Here is a 16,600-nt window from a genome sequence, read left to right on the forward strand (position 1 = left end):
GTAGTCATATTAATGTCACTGGACCATGTATGTTATGTTAACCGATTGTTTACCTTGTTTCCTACGTAGAAGCCATTTTACAGAAAAAGTATATTTTGGCTACATCCGGGTAGAAGTGACGGATTACAACCGGAACTATCCAGAATTACCCCAAGACTTCGTTACACATAACATAGACGTGTGACGTAAGAAGATTATGCTTTTTTAACGTTATTCTAATTGTGAGTACACGTTTTGGAAACTGCAATTTAATAATTACCTATAGAATTTTGTGCCAGTTTTTAGATTAAAGTACCTTTTGTAAGAAAATCTAAGACAACTCCGGCTTCGAGTGCCCTTGGTTTCAATCAAACAGTTGGTACAATGTTTTTAAAAACCTTATCCAAATGCTTCTAGAAGTACAAACTCCTGCCCAATCAAGCTCATAACGTTGACGAAACTGAACTGACAACAGTACCAAAGCCGCATTTAAAAAATATAGCCCAAAAGGGATGGAGACAACTGGCTGTTCAGACATCAGCCACGGTCGCAGGTTCGAATCCTGCCTCGGGATGGATGTGTGTGATGTCTTTAGGTTAGTTAGGTTTAAGTAGTTCTAAGTTCTAGGGGACTGATGACCACAGATGTTAAGTCCCATAGTGCTCAGAGCCATTTGAACCATTCAGACATCAGCCGAGTGAAGGGAATTGGAAACAGCAGTCATTTATTTCTTTGCAACGATCCGTTACACTCCTCCACTTCTAGTATTTCTGAGAGTTAGGATGAAAAAGGTACTTTAAGACGGAGAAACATCAGAAACAGTAGCAGAGTGTCAGCCAAGTAGACGGATGCAAATTAAAGTCTTCCTCCAGTGGTTGCATCACTTAATTTCTTACACCAGACCTTCCAAGGGTGAAACCAATTCTTCTGCTGCTTGGCGAGTGTGCAAGTCCTGTGGAAAAACTCGACGCTATCGACCTTGCTAGAAAATACTGTGTCGTGGTTTGCTTTCCACCACGCTGCACCTGTTAGTTGCAACCACTCGACGCCAGTTTTATGGGGCCGTTAAGCGCTTTCTGCCGTCAGGAAATTAAGACACGGCTTTTCAACAGTAGCAACCTAGAACCAAATATTTCAGATGCTCCGACATACGTATGCTACAGCATCAACAACGCAAAATGCCTTATCTGGATTTAGAAACACGAATTTGTACCATCAGATACGACAGGAACGACGTCATATTCCCAGAACACAATAGTCATTTACTGCTTCTTCTCCACAATCTGGTCCGTCGACTGATATGAAAACGCGGTCTTCGTTCGCTGTATCACTAGAGACTGTAAAGCCAGTTTCTCTTTACGAGAGACCGCCATCAACCAGGCGAAGAGCAAAATGTGCCGAGACCACGGGGTCACCGTACTAAACTGAACTCAATGCAAACAAAAGCATCTTCATATGTTCAAATGTGTGTGATATCTTATGGGAATTAACTGCTAAGGTTATCAGTCCCTAAGCTTACACACTACTTAACCTAAATTATCCTAAAGACAAACACACACACCCATGCCCAAGGGAGGACTCGAACCTCCGCCGGGACCAGCCGCACAGTCCATGACTGCAGCGCCTTAGACCGAAAAGCATCTTCCCGGCAGATTGAAAGAGAAGTGTTGAATAACCCAGGATCTACATCATCAAAAAAGGGTTAGAAGATGTGGGAAGCAAACAGCTCTTCTGAAGATGGGAATGAAACTATGCCCGCCAAGGAAAGAAACCTACTCGTCAACATCAAAATCAGATATGTTCAAATGGCTCTGAGCACTGTGGGACTTAACTGCTGAGGTCATCAGTCCCCTAGAACTTAACTACTTAAACCTAAGGACACGACACACATCCATGCTCGAGGCAGAATTCGAACCTGCGACCGTAGCGGTCGCGCGGTTCCAGACTGTAGCGCCTAGAATCGCTCGGCCACCCAGGCCGGCGAAAATCAGATGGTTTAAGTGTAAGAAGTGGGCCCGCGGTGAAACAGACAAGGCTTGAATGGGTGTCGGTGTGTCCTACGTCTCAGACGGAAAATATAACTCTGCCTGGCGGTGTCCCATGGAGTACCCTCTTTTACCACAAGGTATGAGATATGACCATTTATTGCACAGTGCTAAATTATACTAAATATAATTTAAACCGACAAAAATAAGTTGTTATAATTCGTATGTGTTGTTGACGCCTTGCGAATCTTTCACTGAAATAAATTTGAAGTCCTAAGAAGTAAAAGGGTCATTGTTGTTTGACTTTCTCGTTAGTTACCCGAATAAACCCCAGTTCTCCATACTTACACGAGAGATACATCTCGCATGCCTCTGATAATAGTGGGCTTCATATTGACCACGACATAAAAGAGAAATTGGCATCTCCTTCCTTCTGCAGACACGAACCACAAAAAATATATTTATAAAAAAGGGATAATTTATTTAGCGCCTCTGGGGGGCGGAAGCACCATGGAATTTGGCTTACCAGCACCGTGTCACTTAGACTGATGATACCAGCTAGCTATGGGAAAGTATATACTAAATTTAAACGAAACGACATGTTGGAGCAGGCACACACTCTAATTTTAAATAATTCACTGAAAATACTTGGCTCTTGAACTGCTAGCTACAGAGAAAAGTAGCAAGGACCTAATGGGTATTGAAAGAATGGAGTAAATAAAAAGCATAAGGTGGTGTTGCCTTGCACAAACCAAAGGCAAGCACCTCCAGTAGTTGGTAAGATGGATCACATGGTTTCGAAAGCAGCAGAGGTGTCCTGTGTCCTACACCGTTGGAGCCACGCTCTCCAAAACGGGCATCCTTTCTTCACACCAAGACTTTCTGAGCAATTGTCCCATACTTATTTACAAAATAAGTATTCAGATAAAAGTATATGGTTTGAGAAACGTTTTCAAGTCTCAGACATCTATGATGTGTATATGCAGACTGAACAGACAAATGAAAATTTGTACCAAGACCCGGTTTCGAATCCAGCTCTCCTGCACACTAGGCAGATACACTAATCATTATGCCACCCTGGTACAGCAGCTTTGGACAACTGCACGGAAAATCTTAGCAGGCCTCTCTCTTCAGTTCCAATTCACGCTTCCTAGTGAGCAGCAGACGTGGGTTCGAATCCTCGCCTTGGTAAAAATTTTAATTCTCCGCTTCGGTCTGCATATATAAAATCACGAAATTACTGTTAACTTTAACAAATGTGCAGTCAGTGTCGCACTTAAATGGCTGATGTAGAAGTGTGAGGCAACTGAATGAACAGACTAGATGCTCTGATAATTTATAACTGCAGTGCTTAATTGGTTCATTGACTCATTAAAGTTCGACAATCGAAATAGAAAGCCATTGTTATTCAATCGCTTCACAAGAACTGATTCGTTATCCACTACCCATTCATTCCTCTGAGTAAAAATTTACTATTAGTTCTTGTATCTTACAGAGCTACAGGCTTAATTCTCACGTTTTAGAAACGAAGTGCTACAAATTGACTGCTCCACCATTTCCAATTAGCGTCGCCCTGTTAGCATGTACCGGAATTTTTACAGTAGTACCGTCCCTGGGGCATGCTCTTTCGGTGCTGGAATCACATTTTCTACTAGATTTCTACTAACACTAGATGATTTCCGAAAACTAACATCTTACGTACAGTTTATTGGACTTCAGCGTAAGACATATCTTAAAAACTTTGTCCCTAATTTCCAAAAACACACACACACACATTTTATATATATATATATATATATATATATATATATATATATTGCGGGTGTGAAGTGTGAATATTCTGTTGTCCTTAACTGGTGCTCAGTTGTGTGTCCCGTGGGCGGAAACACACACACACATATATATATATATATATATATATATATATATATATATATATATATATATATATTCCTGGAAATGGAAAAAAGAACACATTGACACCGGTGTGTCAGACCCACCATACTTGCTCCGGACACTGCGAGAGGGCTGTACAAGCAATGATCACACGCACGGCACAGCGGACACACCAGGAACCGCGGTGTTGGCCGTCGAATGGCGCTAGCTGCGCAGCATTTGTGCACCGCCGCCGTCAGTGTCAGCCAGTTTGCCGTGGCATAAGGAGCTCCATCGCAGTCTTTAACACTGGTAGCATGCCGCGACAGCGTGGACGTGAACCGTATGTGCAGTTGACGGACTTTGAGCGAGGGCGTATAGTGGGCATGCGGGAGGCCGGGTGGACGTACCGCCAAATTACTCAACACGTGGGGCGTGAGGTCTCCACAGTACATCGATGTTGTCGCCAGTGGTCGGCGGGAGGTGCACGTGCCCGTCGACCTGGGACCGGACCGCAGCGACGCACGGATGCACGCCAAGACCGTAGGATCCTACGCAGTGCCGTAGGGGACCGCACCGCCACTTCCCAGCAAATTAGGGACACTGTTGCTCCTGGGGTATCGGCGAGGACCATTCGCAACCGTCTCCATGAAGCTGGGCTACGGTCCCGCACACCGTTAGGCCGTCTTCCGCTCACGCCCCAACATCGTGCAGCCCGCCTCCAGCGGTGTCGCGACAGGCGTGAATGGAGGGACGAATGGAGACGTGTCGTCTTCAGCGATGTGAGTCGCTTCTGCCTTGGTGCCAATGATGGTCGTATGCGTGTTTGGCGCCGTGCAGGTGAGCGCCACAATCAGGACTGCATACGACCGAGGCACACAGGGCCAACACCCGGCATCATGGTGTGGGGAGCGATCTCCTACACTGGCCGTACACCACTGGTGATCGTCGAGGGGACACTGAATAGTGCACGGTACATCCAAACCGTCATCGAACCCATCGTTCTACCATTCCTAGACCGACAAGGGAACTTGCTGTTCCAACAGGACAATGCACGTCCGCATGTATCCCGTGCCACCCAACGTGCTCTAGAAGCTGTAAGTCACCTACCCTGGCCAGCAAGATCTCCGGATCTGTCCCCCATTGAGCATGTTTGGGACTGGATGAAGCGTCGTCTCACGCGGTCTGCACGTCCAGCACGAACGCTGGTCCAACTGAGGCGCCAGGTGGAAATGGCATGGCAAGCCGTTCCACAGGACTACATCCAGCATCTCTACGATCGTCTCCATGGGAGAATAGCAGCCTGCATTGCTGCGAAAGGTGGATATACACTGTACTAGTGCCGACATTGTGCATGCTCTGTTACCTGTGTCTATGTGCCTGTGGTTCTGTCAGTGTGATCATGTGATGTATCTGACCCCAGGAATGTGTCAATAAAGTTTCCCCTTCCTGGGACAATGAATTCACGGTGTTCTTATTTCAATTTCCAGGAGTGTGTATATATATATATATATATATATATATATATATATATATATATAAATGTGTTTCCGCCCATGGGACACACAACTGAGCACCAGTTAAGGACAACAGAATATTCACACTTCACACCCGCAATACGTTACAACTGGCCAGTCATGGAATGACAGTGCAATAAATCACTACGAAAGCTACGTAGTCCACACACAACAACATAAATTTTCAGAAAACGTATAACTATGTACAACAGCTGTGCACGCCCTCAGTGTGGAGATAAGACACAGTGCAAAACCAAACTCTTGAACCCCAATGACCACATCGTATAATAACGGAACTCGTAACTGACACTTCATACTCAAAGCCTGTACACTCTGCACAGTACTCACCATACAGTAATCTCAATCTGATACCTTTTCAGCTGCTCGCCAAACATTGGAGTCACTAAAGCACTCCTAGCGCACCATATATGACAGCAATAACAAAGCCACCACTCTTCTCCGTATCTGGTTGTGGTTCCCGTCTTCTCTGGCAATCGGGTGAGCACGTGCCCCATCCTCCAGGTAGTCAATGTCCACGAAAGCTTGGCCATGTCCTGCATTGATGGTTGATTGTCCGGCTCCTCGACACGCTAAGTTCCAGCCGAACTTCCATCTTGGTTGCTGGCCACCAATCAAATCCCTAGGTTGCTCCAAATATGGCCCATGACGACAACTTAGGCCCACTACACTGTACCCAAAACAAGTCCAGACAGTGCCCTTAACATGACTGGAGCCTCCGAAGGATGCGTACGCAGCTAGCCACTGCAGCTTCCGGCGGCGGCTGAAGTTGTCATCGCCGCATTTCCCCTTCCCGTTGACCGACACATCAGGGACCAGACCACTAATACGAACAACCTCGAACGCTGCTCCTATCCTTGGCCTCGACGTCTAGACGTAAGCTAGTCCTCCGCTTCCACCACGGCAGCGGCAATGGCCTCCAGATGATGTTGTAGTTAACACTCGGTGCAGCTTCCGTGTTGCGCCGTCGCAACTCAGCTCTGAGCTACGCTATTGCGGCTCAAACGCCACAAGCCGCACACTCCGGCCAGTCTGCGAACGCGAGAGTTGGGCTGCTGTGGCTGGCTGGAAGGAAAGACGGCAACCGTGCCATGAATTTCAATTTCATGGCACACTGCTCACACCAGATATTATCAGTAACATAAACTCTTTGACATAAAACGTGACCGTCGACCAGCAGCCACTATCTGCACGGTCTGCCTTCTGTCGCAGCAGTTTCTGGATTAAGTGATGTCTCTCATTCGAGCTGCTCTGGTGCTGTATCTGCTCGTGGTCTCCTGATAACCGTTAAGTCGAGAGTTCGAGCCTCCTCCTTCCTTGGTTTCCTAAATCAAACTTCGTCTCTTTGCTAGAAGTATCTGTCTGATGGAACTGCAAAATGAATTGATTTCCCATCCCGATCCACCAGAAAATTCCACAGATATTCCACAAATCTTTCCGGAAACAGCTCGTGGCTGCCCTTCCAATTTGGAACACTTTCTATTTGAAGGTTTGCCGGAACCCGCCAAGGACACCGTCAGACGGCGATCGGCGCCTGCTCAGGGGATCGCGATGCGTCGTACGCTGAGCCTGTCATCTACACCGCGGAATACCGCATGCACTCTGTTTTAGCAAGCACAAAATGATTTATTACTGCAGTGAGAGTTCCCACACGAAACATATCAGTGTGCAAAATTTAATACTACGCGTTTCGAAAATGTTCTGTTCATCTTCAGGCGTTTATACATACGTACATACAGAGAAATGTTACTTACAAATAAACAGTCTTAAACTAGATTTGTCCATTGTTTGTTACTGTAGTGGCTGGGACGGAGGCGGGGGGGGGGGGGGGAGCAGTGGATGGCCATAAATCGATGTCAGTGATGTCTTCTTCTGGTTTTTTCTTGTGGTTGATTATGCATGATATCACTGCCTGTATAGGATGCAGATAGTTTTGCATCAGTTGTGTGTTAAAATAACGTGAAAGGCTTTTATATGACAGTTGATCACTTGCGGTTTCGCCACCTTGTAGCTTCACTTGCATCACCTGTGTAATGGTGGAGCTGTTGAGTAACATTGCACTATTGCACGTTGTATTTTGTAGTGACAAAAAACCAGTTTCTGCGTAAGTCACTTTTTTATTTTGCCACTACTCGTTTCAGTGGTTCACACCATCATCTTCAGGTGGAGAACAGTTTATTTACATGGCTAGTGTTGGTGAAAAATGCAGACCTCTTTTCACAGTCGCAGGCCAAGGGTAGTGAAGGTTATTTTGCACCTTTTGCCAATGATAAAAATTACATGTTTGAGAAAGGCAATTTAGAGTATAGATATGTGCACACTATAATTATTATAGTAATTTCTTATATATAAAAAGATTACAACAGATCAAGCATATTTATTGTATGTTGAAGTTACTGAGAGATGAATGGGAGTTGTGACACTAATTTCTGTGCATTGAAACTGTGAATTATGAGAATGCTTTAAGAAATTTGTCAAAGCTTTTTCAAAAGTTGGTTGAGTCTGTTTCACTGTTGTCGTCGAACAGATCTTCCCAAAGTTCCTTTCTATGTATATATTTCTGGTTCTTTTTATAGAGGCATTCTGCATCCTTTCTTCAGTTTATTTAGTATTCCAAGGTTGCTTTCTACTTTACTAAATTGATGTCCTGTATCTTTTATATTGGAGACTATTGCAGATATGTGTGGTGTGTTGTATCACAAGGCGTTGAAGTGGTCTTTGAATCTGGTGTGGAAGTTACACCCTGTTTGACCTATGTACTTAGTTGGACATTAACTACATATGATTTTGTATATGCCAGAAGATGAAAATTTATCTCAAATGCTTTTTAAGTTATGATAAAGTCTGTGGCAAATTTTACTGTTTGTTTGGAATGATCATTGGCAAGAAGAGGCTACTTTTTACTTTCAATCAGTTAGTTATGCTGTAGGATCTTGTTGAGTTTATGTAGAATTTTGTATCCAGGGTAATTCATTGATGCTCTTCCCTTTCAGTAAGCAGAAAGTTAGTATCTCTGAGGAGGACAGTAAGTTCAGTTTGGGATTTGTTGGTAGAATCTTTGTCTAGCTGTATGATATTACTATTGTTTTATGGTGTCCGCCCCGGTAGCTGAGTGGTCAGCGTGACAGACTGTCAATCCTAAGGGCCCGGGTTCGATTCCCGGCTGAGTCGGAAATTTTCTCCGCTCAGGGACTGGGTGTTGTGTTGTCCTAATCATCATCATTTCATCCCCATCGACACGCAGGTCGCCGAAGTGGCGTCAAATCGAAAGACCTGCACCAGGCGAACGGTCTACCCGACGGGAGGCCCTAGCCACACGACATTTCCATTTTATTGCTTTATGGTTTTCCAGTTTAGTATTTAATGTGTGGAGTGCTCTGATTTCTTTAACATATTCATGTAGAAACCATTTAATCTCTTATTTCTGTATCCTCTGCAAACAAACATACCTGAAACATGTCCAACATCTTATGGGTCACAGTGCAAATGTAATGTGCAATGGACGGTTCATACATCCAGCAACAATATGCAGACTTTTTGTAACTCTACCGTCCCTGTAAGGACAATTCACTATCAGAAATTCATGTTTTTAATTTCTAAATTGCCTTTTCTAAATAAGTAATTTTTATTATTAATGAAAGACGCAGAATAACCTTCACTGCCCTTGATCTGCGAGTGTGAAAAGATGTCTGTATTTTTTCACCAATTCCAGCCATGTACATGAACAGTTCTACACCCGAAGGTGATGGTGTGAACGACTGAAATACTTAGTGGCAAAACAAACAAGTGACTGACGCAGAAACTGTTTTATGTGTGTCCTTGAAAGGGCTCCTACATGATGTCTGCTGGCTAACACTACATATTATTCTTACTGCTCGCTTTTATGCAATCAATAATTTCTTTCTAAGTGATGAGTTACCCAGAAAATTATTCCGTACGACATTATTGACTATAAATATACAAATTATGTTAGGAGGTTGATACGTTTGTTACCAAGATTAGCAATTCTAATATGCTTCTTGCAATTAAAATTTTCATCCAAATGTGCAACCAAAAATTTGGAGCATTCTACTTACTGACTTCTGCTCATGAGCTACATAATTGTTGGTATAACTGTTTGTTGTACAGTACTGAACGTTGTGTGTTTTTTTTCAAAATTTAGGGAGGTTCTAGATCCAATTTAATTCCTTCTAATATATAATCCACCATCTCTACTGTTGATTAAGAACTATGGAATTCAGAATTATGTTTGAAATTCCATCAACCACACAAGAACTTTTGTTTTACAGAATTTTATAGAATTATGTTAATTTCAGTGAAATACGTTGGTGCTACTTCTAGTTGCTTGAAGTTTTGTGGAATGGAATTTTTAATTTATTGTCTCACTTCTGCAACTGAACCATTTAATCCTGTATTTGCTGCTCAGTCTAGAAAGTGAATGATAAAATTACTTGGAACTTGTTAATTATAAGTCGTGACATTGTCATTTAGGTTTACTTTTTATGGAAGCTTGTAAACTACTGACTGCCCTTTCTGCAATTTGACACTGTCTTGTATAGTTTTAATCTGCATAATTTGTGTGTGTCAGCACATGTGTACTTCTCGACATTTCAATGATTTTCCTTAAAACACTACAGAACTTTTTATAGTATGCACGTAATATCGGATCTTGACTTACTCTGTTCTTTACATACATCTCCCTATTTCTCTTACAAGAGATTTTAATTCCCTCAGCTAGCCACAGCTTACTTTTTTTTAAATGGATTTTTTTGATAATTTGAGGAAAGCTACTTTCAAATATTGAGACAAATTTAGTATGGAATAAATTGTATTTGATATTAGCATCTACATATCTCTCACCCTACACACCATTCCTTTCAGCTTACTCCAAAAACATTTTATTCTGTTCTCATTAACAAGCCTCACTGCTTTGTATGAATCTGCCTCCGGATTGTAAGTTACCATGCTGTTCATTTCCATCAACTCTGCATCATGATCAGGTAGTCGCAAATAGTCGTCAGAGCATTGACCCTTCTCGTGAGTAACTGCACTGTCCCTTGTGTTAGATTCGCATTGACAACACCAAGTCTCGTCACCCTAATGATTTTTTTACACAAAATAATTGTCCGCGTTTTGCATTTCAATCAAATCGCGGCAGGTGTCCAGGCGTCGTTGTCTTTGTTCGTGGACAAAGTGTGCGGTACTTCTGCACACATTTCTTTTCATCAAAATATTATGGAGAGTGTCTTGAACGTCCGATTCGGAGATGCTGCTCCATACTGGTTTTTGACACAACAATGATGACGCACTGTGACCGCACGTCCACTGCTTACGCTGCCCGCCCCGCCTAGAATCCTGAGGCGTGTTATTCAAGTAAGCACTCTGTGTTCCACCGTGTTGAGGATGGTCGTGCAGTGCTGTCCAGTACCCCATGTGGCTGGTTATTTGACAGTGCGATGATGAGATAAAAGCTTGGCTGCATGCAGGAAGTGTGATTTTCTTAGTCATTCACAACGTGCGTATGGCTCATGTTTAAGAATTTTTTTCCGCAATTGGCGTAACTTTCTCATTTCCTTATTAAAATTTACTTCAACGACAATAGTAGTCACTAAGAATATTATAGTTCACATTTTTTTTTCTCGTTTTCCACAGAGAAGGTAGGTTTTGGTTTTGACAATGGTGGCAGAGACGCAGTGGTTTGTTGTACAGAAAGTGTATTTAGCTTGATGCCTTACATTTGTGTACCGTCATAACAGATTGGGTCCGTATCACTTTACTTAAACATTTTTATGTTTGGTGAAATTTTTGGTAGGATTGCTCATTTCTGCATGGCACTGAAAATCGTTACAGTAAAAAAAAAAGTGTTCACAGACTGGGTAATCTTCTACAAACTCTTTCCTATCAAACTGCATTATTAATTTGATTCACGGGTCGAAACGTTTTATATGGGGTGGAGGGGTGGGGCAAAACAGGGCACTTACAGATTGGCTTTCATAGGTAATCAATTTTCAAGCCTAGCAGGAACCTTACAAACTTCTCAGGTAAAGTTTTATTCTGCAGCTTATCCAAATCAGTTCCAACACGTAAAAAATACAGAAAAAGAAAGTTGTCATTTGCACAGGCACGGAAAGACAGTATTCGGTGGAGACTTGTAGTACTCCAGCGGACGGTGGCGAGCTCTGCGTGTTGTTGGAGTGGGCAGTCCGCCGGAAGAACTGGGGCTGAGCAGCAGACGTCGATCGCAAACTCAAAGTCGTCCCGAAGAAAAACAAGTTGCCAGGGACTTGGGAAGCGCGCATTCCGGCCGCACACAAACACACGGACGCACATACACACGCACACGCGCGCGCACGCACACACACACACACACACACACACACACACACACACACACACACACACACACGAACACACATGCCCTTGGGTGGGCGCTCTCGTATGTAGCACTAGCCATCTTGGCGTAAGAACTCTCACGGCTGCAATATAATGCTTTTTGAACGATTTACTCAAAATGCACTGGTGTGAAGCACTAAAATAAAGTATTTTGTGCAGAAGGATATGCCCGCATCTCGTGGTCGTGCGGGAGCGTTCTCGCTTCCCACGCCCGGGTTCCCGGGTTCGATTCCCGGCGGGTCAGGGATTTTCTCTGCCTCGTGATGCCTGGGTGTTGTCCTTAGGTTAGTTAGGTTTAAGTAGTTCCAAGTTCTAGGGGACTGATGACCTCAGAAGTTAAGTCCCATAGTGCTCTGAACTATTTGACTGGGAAGCAGCAGCGACGAGTGAAAATGTGTGGCGGATAGAGTTTCTAATCAGGGATCTCCTGTTTATTAGGCAGTTGCGTTAGCCACTGCGCCACCCGGACACAATGTCTGTCGCACATGCGCGGACTATCTACGCATGCCTCTCGCCTGAACCACATTCCCACCGAGCGCCATCTACTCGCAGTCCATGTACATGTCCTCCATGCTCGCTACTAGGAGATTCCGGCAGGAGGTCGGACGTACTAGTGCATCCACAATGAAGAAGGTGGATTCGTTGCCCGTCGAGGCGAATCAGTTACATGAAAACTGCAAAGTTATGCGGCATATCAAAGCGTCGTTTACAGACAAGGGGCAAGCCAGCTTTTCAATATGCACTAATCGTCAGTTTAAATTCCACGCTGACGCAAACAACTCTTGGTCCATCAATGTTCAGTGAGTGTTCTTTCCAAGCCCGCGTCGTTGATCCCTGTTTTATTGATGAGAACCTAAATATACGTACATCTTCTTCTACAAATATAGGTCGCAAGCTACCGTGAGATATGTGCCGGAGGGTACTATATACCACACTACTCATTGTTTCCTTTCCTGTTCCACTCGCAGATACAGCGAGGGACCAACGACTGTATAAACCTCCACACGAGCCCTAATTTCTCGTACCGTATCTTCGTGGTTCTTACGCGAAATTTATGGTGGCGGCAGCAGGCTCATTTTGCGGTCAACAGTAAATTCCGGTTCTCTAAATTTTCTCAGTAGTATTTGGCGAAAGGGCTTCGCCTTCCCTCCAGGGATTCCCATTTGTGTTCCCAAACTGTCTTGTTCGAACCTACCAGTAACAAATTTAGCAGCCCATATCTGAATTGCTTAGATGTCTTCCTTTAACCAGACCTGAGGCCCTATTCTGTATCGTTCACACCGATCGGTGCAGTAGGTTAGCCTCGGTAGTGACGTCAGTTTCGGTTTTTTATCCATTAAGTTCCTATCCAGTAAGCTTCTGAGACCTGATACCGATCGGCCCTCCGGCTGATTTTTCGACAACTGTAAAAATGGTTCAAATGGCTCTGAGCACTATGGGACTAAACATCTGTGGTCATCAGTCCCCTAGAACTTAGAACTACTTAAACCTAACTAACCTAAGGACATCGCACACATCCATGCCCGAGGCAGGATTCGAACCTGCGACCGTAGCAGTCGCGCGGTTCCGGACCGAGCGCCTAGAACCGCTAGACCACCGTGGCCGGCTTTCGACAACTGTATTGAGAGGTTTTGAATTTCGGTATGACCCTCTTGTTCGGTTTGGTGTGGTTTATTTACACCTAGAATTTGTTATTTTAAACATATTGAGCCGTTTTAGCCTCGGATTTAGTGATAGTGTTACTGAAAAATCACCAGAACGCATCCGGGTGGAAAGTGAGTTCATAATAGACTCTTTTCCTCTGTTACAAATATGGTTTGATTTGTTGTTACTGTGAATGATTGTAACATAAAAAAACAGTTTCGGTCAATATTCTCACATAACACCTGTATTTTTACTTAATTACGAGTTTAAAAAATCATTACGTTTCGAAAGGTCGCCTCTGCTTACGTATATCACATGAGTGTTAGCTGAAATTACTAGTGACTTCGCGTACTCTTTTCCTCAAACGGTTGACTTATTAACCATCGGATGCGCTTAAAACTTTTAAGTACAATGCAAAGGAACTTTGTGATGTCTGATAGAGGAAACCTTCCAAAATTTCAAGCATTTACGGCTTACGCCCTTGTCATTCGGCAACGAAGACAGCCTGCGTCTCTCTCGAATGGAATTACAGAAAATAAAGCGCCACCAGCATGTGAGCTGTAGTAGCGAAGATGGTAACGCTCAGAACTGCCGAAGCAGAGGGCGCAGGTAAGTAGTATACCCCTAGATGCGAAATTTTTTTTTCCTCTACCTGTTTGCAACATCCTGAGACTTCGTTAATCGTCAAAGTTAATCATGTATCCGATATGTTCGTTGTAATTTATATGTAAGATCGCGCTTTGTGAGTAACGAGGACCTTCCATTTCGTGACTTCCATATTTTTAAGAAATGACAGATGACATTACTGTGCGTCAAACAACTGACAGTGGCATTTATACTACTTCTTGTCACAAATAATTCACCACTTTTTTCGGAATATGTAGCTATTTCCGAGAGTGTGGTAAGACAGGGATCTAAGAGCACAACGTAAATTGCTGCGAATGTAACTAGCAGCAATCGTCTTTATACTCTATCTTGTCCCAAGCTTTTATCTGCTTTCGAATCCTTAACAACAGTAGACAGAGGTGAAAGGTTCCCGCTACAATATCTTCAGACTACACCACCATATGTAAAACATTTTGATTCATCAGATGCATGTTATAAACTACAACGGACTTCTATAGCTGCACTCGCCACACGCTCTCGAAAAGGCGATTTTTTTTTAATTTTGCTTTTATGAACCAAATCGTTGATGTATCATATAGGTAAGTAGGTTTTTCATCATTTGGATCTCTAGGAGCTAGTTAGAACCACTTTCTATGCATCTTCTTATTCTTTGACACTCTCTTAAGGAATTTTTCGGGTTCGTGGAGATGTGTTCCAAATGGCTTTGAGCACTAAGGGACTTAACATCTGAGGTCATCAGTCCCCTAGAACTTAGAACTACTTAAACCTAACTAACCTAAGGACATCATACAAATCCATGCCCAAGGCAGGATTCGAACCTGCGACCGTAATAGTCGCGCGGTTCCGGACTGAAACGCCTAGAACAGCTCGGCCACCGCGGCCGTCAGATGTGATCCGTCTATACAACTAATTGAAGGCAGTTTATTTCCATACACGTTTCGCTTCTTTTATTTGTGAAGCATCATCACGAATAAAGGAAGCAAAACGCGTATGGCAATAAACAAACTGCCTTCAATTAGTTGCATGGATGGAATGTATCTTCATAAATTTTGAAGAAGCTAAGGAACGACGTAAACCAGAAAAAATGACGAAATTTTCGAGTGTTCCTATAGATGTGTAGAACACATGTAATGAACATTGTTATTTTTTCGTGTTATTCAATATACTGTCTTGTATTCATGTACAACAGTCAGTAAACATTACAACATGCATTTTACACCTTTAATATTATCGTACACATTACAGTAGAGTTATTTAACAGATTACAATAAATGTTCGCCGCGGGGGTAGCCACGTGGTCTGGGGCGCCTTGCCACGGTTCACGTGGGTCCGTCCGTCGGAGGTTCGACTCCTCCCTCGATCATGGTTATGAATGTTGTTCTAGCTAGAGACCGATGACCTCAGCAGTCTGATCCCACAGGAACTGACCACAAATTTAAAAAGAAAGAAATTAAAATAAATGTTCGAATCTCCCACAGTCAATTTCAGTGCATTTGTGCACTCTTGGAAAATCATGTGTTGCTTGTCTGACTGCCTGTGCACTTTCCCTATCGAGGGTAGCTGCGTCCATGATGCGATCAACCAATTCAACAAACCTTTAGTTTGTCCACCTCATACTTCATCCAACCCCATAAACAAAAATGTAATGGCTTAAGGTCTGCGTCCATGATGCGATCAACCAATTCAACAAATCTTTAGTTTGTCCACCTCATACTTCATCCAACCCCATAAACAAAAATGTAATGGCTTAAGGTCTGGTAGTCTTGGTGGCCAGTTGCCTGTACTACCACGACCAATTCAGCGATTACGTTGAGTGAGGTCGATATGTTCCCGCACACGTCTGGTAATATACGGAGAGTTTCTGTTAAGGTGGAAGTATATTGCAATCGGCGTGGCCAGGGAAAGTCTTCAAGGTGTTCAGCGAATGAATTTTTCAAAAAAATGCAAGTAATTCTTTCCTGTCATTGGCTCTTGTAAACTGACCTGTCAACATGTTACCCGTCGTGGCGCACCAAACATCGATCGAAAAAAGAAACTGGATTTTGGTTTCCATTGTAGCTTGTGGACTTTCCTGTGAAGATCGACAATTGTTGTGTGTATTGTTGATTCCATTCCGTGTAAACGTGTCTACAACAGTGAATAGTATTAATGGAAGCAAATGACAATTGTCTTTTAACCTATAACAAAACTAAAATCATGTGTTATTGTCGCTTATGTGAAGATTGTGAACACGCTGTATCTGAAATGGCTTTCCGCAGGTAATGTTTGCCATACACGTATTCTCGCACACTGATAGGTACAGAAAGTCACCGCGAGCTGGTAGCAGGACTACGCTGCCCATTTCAACAACGCGTTGCTCATCCTGCACAGGTTGTTGAACTGTACGTTCAAAAGAAATGTCGGAACTTGGAATAATAACTGTTTCACGTAATGTGCTGAAATTCTGGTAAACACTCTACGATCATGCATTCAACTTGTCGGGAAGCGCCGAAGGTATTCTTCGACAGCAACAGGAGCACTACGACCGCAGAAACCGTAAACGTACACCCTATCTGCGTATTC

This window comes from Schistocerca serialis, chromosome 7, assembly GCF_023864345.2.
Source record: "Schistocerca serialis cubense isolate TAMUIC-IGC-003099 chromosome 7, iqSchSeri2.2, whole genome shotgun sequence".
Taxonomy (NCBI): domain Eukaryota; kingdom Metazoa; phylum Arthropoda; class Insecta; order Orthoptera; family Acrididae; genus Schistocerca; species Schistocerca serialis.